Below are 11,620 nucleotides of genomic sequence, written 5' to 3' on the forward strand. Positions count from 1 at the left end.
CCCAGGTGGAATGTGGGACATAATTCTTGGCACATTGGTAACTGAAGATTTCATTTGTGATGTCCTACAAAAATATCCCATGGGAGGGGAACACACCTTCACTGATGCAATGATTCAGGCATTGAAAGAAAAGGGGGAAATGGTGCTAACAAGGACAGTGGATTGGCTGGTTATTACTAAGTTGTACTGATGTCTTGCATAGGAATAATGAAAAAAAAGTTATCCAACACCTAAAAGCTAAGTGGAGAGCCAGAGGGTTCTTGGCTAGCTTATTAAGAGGTCTTTATTGCCTTCATGAAGAAAGAACACAGCAAAAGAGTAAGAGTAGGATTTAATAGCTAGAGTCATTGAGCTCCAGAGACATGTAAATGTTCAGCCAGGACAGGTTATGTCATGCCTATGTCAGAGTCCTAGGTGAGAAAACCTGGAGTCCTTTGACAGGGCTTCCTCTGGCAGCTCAGATGGTAAAGAATGTGCCTGCGATGTGGGAGACCAGGGTTCGATCCATGGGTCTGGAAGATCCCCTGGAGAAGGAAATGGCTAACCACTCCTCTATTCTTGCCTGGATAATTCCATGGACAGAGGAGCCTGGCGGGCTATAGACCATGGGATTGCAAAAGAGTTGGACACAACTGAGTGACTAACACACTTTCTTGGGAAGGAGACTTGTAGGAGGATGTTCCTGAGGATATGGTTGTGCAGACTCTCCTGAACCCTCGGAGGTGTAGAGGAATCCAGCCCTCCTTTTAGAGCTAGTTCTCTTCCCACTCAGGAAGACACTGAAGCATCTTCTCTCTGACAAAACAATAGGGTTCCCCCACCCCAGTCACACTCTCTTGATTGCTAGGCTGATAACCAAGGTTAAATCCCAGCTTAAGACTGAAAAAGGAGAGAGATTACACCAGATGGAGCTTCCAGAATTACCCAGCACATACTGGTAGAAACCAGGAGATTTTGAATTAGACTTTTAAAAAATTATTGACTTAGTTGGCTGCACTGGGTCTTAATTGTGGCATGCAAGATCTTCCAGCGGTGGCATGTGTGATCATTAGCTGTGGCACGTGGGATCTAGTTCCCTGACCAGGGATTGAACCTGGGTCCTTTGCATTGGGAGCATGGAGTCTTAGTCCAGGGGGACCACCAGGGAAGTCCCTAGATTGGATTTTGAAGGTTATTGATCAGAAAGACTATATATATATATATATATATATATATATAATATTAAAATATTTAAAATAAAATTTTAAATAAATAAAATATTTATTTTATTTAAAATAAATATGAAATGGATGAGGAAGGATTCATTGACTTGGGGACTTTCTCTTGGGACGTAGGATTTAATGTCCTGACAAAAATCTCAATGGTTACTACAATATCACAAAGAAGCCTGGAGAAAGCAATAGTCTACACTGAATGAAGTAGAAATACCTGAGTTGCCCTGGCAGACTGTAGAGGAAGGAGAAATGGGCTCAGAGAGGTGGGTGTGCTGCAATGGATACTTCATACAAGCCAGAAGAATCAGCAGAGAACTGTGCTATTTGGGAAAGCCCAGGGGACATGTCAATCAGAATGTGCTAGTGTGGAGAAATTCAGCAGTGGCTCTCCCCTGAAGGCCAGGGGTGACCGTAAGAGAGGCAGTCGCAGGCTGGTCTCCTTAAGAGTGCTGGGAATGATGTGGGGCCTATTGAAAATAACAGCAGCTAGGGACTTCCCTGGTGGTCCAGGGGTTGAGAATCTGCTTTGTAGTGCAAGGGACATGGGTTCAATCCGTGGTTGAAGAACTAAGATTCCACATCTCACAGATCAACTACTGAGCCTACAACTAAGACCTGATATAGCCAAAACTAAATATAAAAGAATTTTTTAAAAATAACAGATGCCAGATGGCAGTGCTTAATCATGGGAAAGCAGTGTGGGTGGGGGATGCTTCTACCACAAAAACTGGCATGGTTGAAGGGACAGCCAAGGGAGTTGACCCACAGAAACATGTGGAAATGGAAATAGTTAATAAGATATGGTGTCTCTAGGGGCAAAATAGGTGGGTAGCCAACAAAACAACTACTTAATATCTACAGTCAAGATAAGGTTGGAGGAGTAGGAACAGGAGGGCAGTCACCCTAATAAAAAGTCTTGATGCCTTGCTCATTTTCCAACCCTGAGCCAAATTACATACAGATCTGGGACCCACTGATGGAAGAGCTGGCCAAGTTCTTAGGCAGAAGCACCCTTGATCCGTATGGCTAGTGAACACCGATGATTCCTAGTTGTTCCTCAAAGAAACCTGTTTATTCAAGTGACAGTACACTGAGGAAAAGCGGATACCTAAACGTTTCAAGGACTATTGAACACACATCTGAGTTTGATAGTCATAGGCCTGAGGTCATCATCACTCCCTTTTAATGTGGACCAGTTTTTCAGTACTTGTAAAATCATTCGTGAACTTTTATATTCATGTGTTCTAAAGTTCAATGAACTGATTCAAATAAAGTTACCCCAACATGTGAAAAGAAAAATCTGTGAGATCATTTTAAACCCAGAAGTTGTCTTGATTACACCACTGGCTGCAGAAATCTTGTTCTCCCTTGGAGAGAACTTAATAGCTCTTAATCTCACAGGCATTGGAATCCAAAGCTATTAATACATTCTTCCTTACAAGCAAAATGCACCTAATTTCACCCCAAATGTCATCAGATTGCAGTGAATTCTCATTAGAAAATTGTCTTTCAACTCTCAGAATGGAAGAAAATATTTGCAAATGAAGCCACCGACAACAAGGGGTTAATCTCCAAAACATACCAATGGATAACGCAGCTCAATATTGAAAAAACAAACAATCCAATAAAAAAATGGATGGAAGATCTAAATAGATATTTCTCCAAAGAAAACATATGGATGGTTAAAAAGCACATGAAAAGATGCTCAACATCACTAATTATTACAGAAATGCAAATCAAAACTACAATGAGGTATCATCTCACACCAATCAGAATGGCCATTGTCAAAACAAAAAAATCTACACAGTAAATGCTGGAGAGGGGATGGAGAAAAGGGAACCCTCCTACACTGTTGGTAGAAATGTAAACTGGTGTAGTTGCTACGGCGGTTCCTTAAAAAACTAAAAATAGAGTTACCATATGACTCAGCAACCCACTCCTGGGAGTATATCCAGAGAAAAAATCACTATCCAAAAGAATAATGCACACCAATATTCATTACAGCACTATTTGCAATAGACAAGATGTAGAAACAACCTGAATGTCAGGCAACAGAGGAATGGATAAAGATGTGGTGCATACTCACAATGGAATATTATTCAGCCATCAAAAAGATGACATCATGTCATTTGCATCAACATGGATGGGCCTACAGATTGCTGTACTGAGTGAAGTAAGTCAGACAGAAGAAGACAATACCATATGATATTGCTTATATGTAGAATCTAAAAAAAAACTATCAGTGAACTTATTTATAAAACAGAAATACAGTTACAGATGTAGAAAATAAACCTCTGGTTACCAGAGGATGTGGCGGAGGGATAAATTGGATGATTGGGTTTGACATATACACACTAATATATGTAAAATAGATAACCTAAATAAATAATAAATAAAGAAGAAGAACCTACTGTATAGTACATGGAACTCTTCTCCATACTTTGTAGTGGCCTATATGGGAAAAGAATCTAAAAAAGAGTGGGTATATATATTTGTATAACTGATTCACTTTGCTGCACAGTAGAAACTAACCCAACATTGTAAATCAGCTATACCTCCAATAAAGTTTTTAAAAAAAGACTTCTCTAGTGGTCCAGTCATTAAGAATCTGCCTTCTGATGCAGGGGACTCAGGTTTGACCCCTGGTCTGGGAACTAAGATCCCACATGCCTCAGGGCAACGAAGCCCACCTGCTACAACTACTAAGCCCACGTGTCACAAACTAGAGAGAAGCTCATGTGCTGCAATGGAAAAGATCCCACGGCTGCAACTAAGACCAGACGCAGTCAAAAATAAATAAAATTTTAAAAGTTAGTTATGTTATGGGGAAACCTGTGCCATGGAAATCACTAATTCAGCTTTTAAAGGCCTCTGTGCTGCCCTTTGTATTTCAATTGCATTATTTTCTTCAAGTTCCCCTTTATGACTAATGGATAACGGCAAGTGCCGGTAAAACAAAATGGAAAGGAAATTTTAGCATCTGATCTCTGCTGTATCAGGAGTTGATTTTCTGTGTTGAATAAGATGACGCTTAAGGCTTGATGCAATAGTCTTTTCACAATGTTTTCATCCAAGACACAATTCATTTTGATTCTAGGTCTAATTTTGTTGTCGTTTTCATGGATAAGAATATACATCACTGCCAGAAATGGAAATCATTGCTCATCAGAATTGTCAATACTTGTTTCAGGCACTGTTAGCACATGTCTATCCTGTCCTAAATATCCTTGCTCTGGCTGCAGCAGAAGGTCCCAGGGCTGAGTCAGACAGCAAGAACCAAGAAAGCACAGTTGGACTTGAAATGTGTCTCCTCTAGGACTTGCAGGTCACAGCTGATTGGCTCAAAAGTAACTCCTACCTGAGATTTGCTTTCTCTCACTTTGCCACAGGTGATTGGTTCAAGAACAGGAAACTGAATCAGTGATTCTGTCTTGTAAGGATTGTGGAATGGGGTCCGAAAGACTGGATTTAGTCACCTGCCAAATGGTTACACAGTAGGGCACAAATGTGTCCTTTTCTTTGCCTGTGTTTTCTTCCCTGTGGCTAGAAAAAGCCAGTCCACAGAAAAGAAAGTGGTGGACTCAAGGTGCAGAGAGAGGTTGAGCCTTAGCAGTACTCCCAACAGAAGTGTCATTGATTTACAATATTGTGTTAGTTTTCCTTTGTTTGTTTTTTAATTCAGCTGCAGCACGCAGGATCTTTTTTTTAGCTGCAGTATGTGAGATCTTTAGTTGCAGCATGTGGGATCGAGTTCCCCGACCAGGCATTGAACCCAAGGCCCCTGCATTGGGAGCTTGGAGCCTTAGCCACTGGACCACCAGGGAAGTACCTTTTGTGTTAGTTTTAGGTGTACAGCATCCTGACTAAGCATTTTTGCAAATTATATTCCATTGTAGTTTATCGTATTTTTAAAATTTTATTTTAGAGTCAGTCCTTTATCAAAAATGAAAGGATCAGATGAGACTGACTACAAAATAAGAATTACATGTGTGTCTGTACATAAAATGTCAGCATAATCTCTGTATTTATTGCATGGCATATATTCATACTTATATACAGACATTCATACCGAATACAGTGCAGGCAAAAGAAATAGAATGGTTAGTTCTACCTGGTGGTCTCAACTATGAAAATACTTCAAACCAGTGAGTTTGCTTGAACTGAACTGAGATAGAAAAGGCCACATGAACATTTAATCGGATGAGATTTACCCTGGAAGGTGAAGATATTGTCATTTTTTAAAATTTGTTGTTGTTGCCATTCTGATTCTTTTATGGTCAAAGAACACACTCTACACTGTTTCAGTCCTTTTAAATGTGAGACTTGTTTTATGCCCAGGATATAGACTATCTTGGTGAATGTTACATTGCACTTGAGAAGAATGTGTATTTTGCAGTCATTAGGTGGCATGTTCTATAAATAACAGTTAGGTCGAGTTGATTGATAATGTTCAAATCTGCACCTATTGATTTTCTCTCTACTTAACCTATCGATTGCCCAGAGAGAATTGTTGAAATTTGAAACTGTCATTGTGGATTTATTTCTCATTTCATTTTTGGTTTCCTCTATTTTGAATTTCATTTACTAAGTATACACATACTTAGGATTCTTATCTTCTTGGACTGTCCTTTTTGTCACCATTGAAAAATGTTTAAAATCTCTGTTAGTACTCCTTCTTCTGGAATTTATTTTGTCTGATATTAGTTTAGATTGCTTATGATTGGTGTTTGCATTTTTTCCATTCATTTATTCTAGAATTGATGCTTTTGAACTGTGGTGTTGGAAAAGACTCTTGAGAGTCCCTTGGATTGCAAGGAGATCCAATCAGTCCATCCTAAAGGAGATCAGTCCTGGGTGTTCATTGGAAGGACTGATGTTGAGGCTGAAACTCCAATACTTTGGCCACCTGTTTCAAAGAGCTGACTCATTGGAAAAGACCCTGATACTGGGAAAGATTGAGGGCAAGAGGAGAAGGGAACAACAGAAGATGAGATGGGTGGATGGCATCACCGACACAATGGACAAAATGAGTTTGGGTAAAGTCCGGAAGTTGGTGATGGACAGGGAGGCCTGGCTTGCATGGGGTGGCAAAGAGTCAGACACAACTGAGCAACTGAACTGAACTGAACTTTGATTATTTTTAGAATATCATTTTTTTTCTTCTCTATTGATTTCTTAGCTATACTTCTATATTATTTCTTTTTTTTAGTGTTCATGCTAGAATTTATAATACAAAATTTAACCACATGTTTTTAAATACTGTTATCCTACTTTACATACAATAACTTTTAATAGTATACCTCCACTTTCCCCTCACGAACTTTATGCTACTGTCTTAATATATTTTATTTTTATATATGTTATAAAGCTCAAAATATATTTTTATTTTCTTTAAGTTATCAATTGTCTTTTAAAGATTTTTTGAAACTATTTGGTATTGATCCATGTACTTTTCATTTCAGCCACTCTTAATTTCTTTGCTCTGACTTTTCTATTTGGTATCATTTTCCTTCAACCCGAGGAACTCTTTTAAAAGCATTTCTTAATAATGCAATTCTGCGGGAAATTACCCTCTCAGCCTTTGCTTATCTGAAAGTATCTCTATTTCATTAGATTGGTAACTTTTTTTCTTTCAGCATTTTAAAGATGGCATTTTGGGGGTGGGTGCTTGCATTGTTTCTAATGAAAACTGTTCGGTCCTCTAGCTGTAACGTATCTTTGTTCTTTTCTACTTTTAAGATCTCTATCGCTTGTTTTCAGCAATTTGATTATAATGTCCTTTGGCATGTTGTCTATTTGAGTTTTTTCCTGCTTCAGTTCATTAAGCTTTTTGGATCTTTAGTGTACTTCTGCATTGCACCCCAAATGTCCATTATTGGGAAAAGACCTAAAGTTGTGTAAAAAATAAGAGTCATAATCTCTATGGCAGAAAGTGAAGAAGAACTAAAGAGCCTCTTGATGAAAGTGAAAGAGAAGAGTGAAAAAGTTGGCTTAAAGCTCAACATTCAGAAAACGAAGATCATGGCATCCAGTCCCATCACTTTATGGCAGATAGATGGGGAAAACAGTGGCTAACTTTATTTTCCTGGGTTCCAAAATCATTGCAGATGGTGATTGCAGCCATGAAATTAAAAGACGCTTACTCCTTGGAAGGAAAGTTATGATCAACCTAGACAGCATATTCAAAAGCAGAGACATTACTTTGCCAACAAAAGTCCATCTAGTCAAGGCTATGGTTTTTCCTGTGGTCACGTATGGATGTGAGAGTTGGACTTTATAGCTTTCTTTATAGAAAGCTGGGTGCCGAAGTACTGATGGTGTTGGAGAAGACTCTTGAGAGTCCCTTGGACTGCAAGGAGATCCAACCAGTCCACCTTAGAGGAGGAGATCAGTCCTGGGTGTTCATTGGAAGGATGGATGTTGAAGCTGAAACTCCAATACTTTGGCCACCTGATGCGAAGAGCTGAGTCATTGGAAAAGACCCTGATGCTGGGAAAGACTGAGGGCAGGAGGAGAAGGGGACGACAGAGGATGAGATGGTTGGATAGCATCATCAACTCGGATGGACATGGATTTGGGTGGACTTTGGGAGTTGGTGATGGACAAGGAGGCCTGGCATGCTGTGGTTCATGGGGTCGCAAAGAGTTGGACACAACTGAGCGACTGAACTGAACTGAACTGAATCTAGACATGATCCTGTTTTGCCACATGTGCATGAGAGAGTATTCAAATCAAATAAAGCTGGTTGACCTTAAAATGATCTCCTCAGTCTTTAAATAAACTTCAAGAAACCTGCATCCCTGTAACTCATTTACTCATTCATTCATTCAGCCAGAGTATCCTCAGTACTGCCCTGATGTCAGGCACTTACCTGCTTAGAGCTGAGAGAACAAAGTTGAATCAGACGGTGCCCACTGTCCTCAAGAATCACAGAACAGGGTGAAAAGCATCACTGCCCAAGGTAGACTGACACTTCAGAAACCCCACTAATGAAGGTTTTTCTGCAAATTCAAAAACATTATTAATAACAAAGAGCTCAGAAGACTGTACATGGACAGACTTAGAAATATATCATTGATTTGAAGGTGGTAAATTTTAAAGAAAAGTAGGATGCAAAATTTACATGTAGTATGGTTACAACCAAAACATTTTATATAGAGAAAAGACTGGAAGGAAATATACCAAAATGTCAATAGTAGGTAACTTTGGTTATTTGGTGATTATTTCATAATTATTGGTCATTATTTTTTTTCTTTTTTCTGGCCCATTTGATTTGAAGCCCTAGACTGTTTTGCATGCCTGTGATAATTGTTATTGTGCATTTATATAATAATTTTTTATTTTATAAAAATTTTATATAATAAGGGTAGCCATTCCCTTCTCCAGGGGATCTTCCTGACCCAGGGATTAAACCCAGGTCTTCTGCACCAAAGGCAGATTCCTTATAGTCTGAGCCACTAGGGAAGTCTTATATAATGACTAGTAGCTCTTATTTCCGGAGAAGGCAATGGCACCCCACTCCAGTACTCTTGCCTGGAGAATCCCAGGGATGGCGGAGCCTGGTGGGCTGCTGTCTATGGGGTCGCACAGAGTTGGACATGACTGAAGTGACTTAGTCGCAGCAGCAGCACATACTAAGTATTCTTAAATAAGAGGTGCTACTGCTGCTGCTAAGTTGCTTCAGTCGTGTCTGACTCTGTGTGACCCCATAGACGGCAGCCCACCAGGCTCCCCCATCCCTGGGATTCTCCAGGCAAGAACACTGGAGTGGGTTGCCATTTCCTTCTCCAATGCATGAGAGTGAAAAGTAAAAGTCAAGTCGCTCAGTCGTGTCTGACTCTGTGCGACCCCATGGACTGCAGCCTACCAGGCTCCTCTGTCCATGGGATTTTCCAGGCAAGAGTACTGGAGTGGGTTGCCATTGCCTTCTCCAACTTAGCATGTACCAGTCATTAATTAGCACTACCTTCATTTTTCTCAGTTAATTCTCACAATCTATTGAGAGAAGCACTACTATTATCTTTATTTTACTGATGTCCCTAGAGTTTAAAAAGCTTTTCATCATCACATGGCTAGCAAGAAGCAGTCAGGCAGCTTACGCTCCTCACTTCAGAGTGACTCTGACAGCTTCAATTTCTTAGTGACACAAGCACCAAGCTTAACAAAGACTCTCTTGCAGTTAAGCTTCTTTGTGGTGCCTGTTTATTAATTAAAAAATGTAAGAACTGCTAACACCGAAAAGAGTGGCAGAAAGATTATATTAGTCACTCAAGCTTTTTCATACATTTTTCTGTTTGAATGAAATCCTTTTTACTTTTTAAATTAAAAACAATTAGTCACACATTCAATTCTACTGCATTGATAATATGCTTGTCTCTGGATCATAATAAGAGGACATATTTAGACTGCAGCAACTGCCAGGCATCTATGACTAAGAATTTAATGACCCACCACAATATCATTAAGTCTCTACACATTTTCCCATGCCCAAATAAATTCTCTATAAATTTCAAGATTCAGTTCATATATTCCATGGTCCCTTCCAGAATCACTCTAGCCACTCTGCTAATTTTCCTTTCCCTCTGCTCCAAGGACACAATAACCCTAACCCAATAATTTGCTTCTTGATCAAACATTGTTCCTAGTTGATTCAAGCAGTATTTATTGTGTGCATCTTATGTGCAGGATAAAATGCTCTCCATTGCTTTTTTTGAGAGAAAATCTTGTACTTTGGCTGCAACTGTTCTTGGATTTATTGTGTCACCTGCATGAGCAAACACAGAGTGGATATCTAATAGGTATTTCTGCATTTGCTTCCTCTCACCTGGTCCTAGAACTGATGCTTTCTCCTACTACCTTAGTCCTTTAATTCCTCGTCCTTTCCCTAGGCCTCTGTGTTTGAAAACTATATTGCCTCTCCATTAATCATCAGCATTTTAAAATTCCCAAATTTATTCAGCACCTCCTCTTAATTTCTTCCTGTATCATTCTAATTCCTCTTCTAAACATAATCTCCTCTTGAATGATATATATGGGTTTTTGTCTATGTTTAGCTCTTAGCTTCTTATTCCCCTATCTTCCTCTGCCTTCCTGTTCTGTTTCATTTGTTCCTTAGATGTTGCTGTTCCCCTGGGGCAAACACACATGCAAGCGCACACACACACTCCCCACTCCTGAGCTTTCCCTCCAATGAGGAATATCTTTCTAAAGTCCTTTATGTTGCTGTTGTTCAGTTGCTAAGTTGTGTCCAACTCTTTGCGACTCCATGAACAGAAGCATGCAGGGCTTCCCTGTCCTTCGCTATCTCCTGAAGTTTGCTCAACCTCGTGTCCGTTGAGTCGGTGATACCATCCAACCACCCCATCCTCTGTCGTCCCCTTCTTCTGCCTTCAATCTTTCCCAGCCTCAGGGTCTTTTCCAGTGAGGTGGCTCTTCACGTCAGGTGGCCTTTATGTAGTGAGTCCTGTATATATTAAGAATTCTTAATTGTATCAGTTAGGATCTTTGCAAGTAACAGACTACCCTCACTAGAGTGACTTTAAACAATAAAGTAGTACTGTCTCAGGTGAGGAGACTGCTGGAGGAGGGCAGCCTCGGGCTGGCGGGTGTGCAATCTGGGGAGATTAGCAGGGCCTGGGCCCTTCTCTCTTCCTGCTCTGCTCTTCTCAGCACATCACCTTGTCCCTGAGAGAGCTCCTCTCGTGGTGATTGATGGTCACGGCACATCTAGGCATCCAGACTCAGAGTACCCAGGGCAAGGCACCCCCTCTTCAACTTCTTTCTTCATTTATCTATTATTTTTGGTTGCACTGAGTCTTCACTGCTGGAAGCAGGCTTTCTCCAGTTGCAATGAGTCGGGGCTGCTCTTTGTTGTGGCGCATGGCTTCTCCTTGCAGTGGCTTCTCTTGTTGCAGAGCACGGGCTCTAGGGTGAGCGGGCTTCAGTAGTTGTGGCTCCTGGGCTCTAGACCACAGGCTCAACAGTTGTGGAGCACGGGCCTATTTGTTCCTCAGTGGGATCCTCCCAAACCAGGGATCAAGCCTGTGTCTCCTGCGTTGGTAGGTGGATTCTTTACCACTGAGCCACCAGGGAAGCCCCTTGCCTGGCATTCTTATTCCACAAATACTACACAGAATATGCACTATCTTTTGGAGCTGATATGTTCAGAGTAGCAAGAAACATTTTACTAGTTAACAGGGGTCTTTACAAAAAAAAGAAGACAGGGCAGAGGAAAGCTAGGTTTGATAGGGACTCAGGAGCTGGGAAGGACAAATGAAGATACACAGGTCACCAGCCACACAGGCAGGAGCTCAGGCAGTAGATTTTGGCTCAGTACAAGTCACTGTTGGAAAAAAAATAAATGAACTGAGTGATGTTATGAAGTAGGAATACTGGAAGTATCCAAG

This window comes from Capra hircus, chromosome 16 (assembly GCF_001704415.2).
Source record: "Capra hircus breed San Clemente chromosome 16, ASM170441v1, whole genome shotgun sequence".
Classification (NCBI taxonomy): Eukaryota; Metazoa; Chordata; class Mammalia; order Artiodactyla; family Bovidae; genus Capra; species Capra hircus.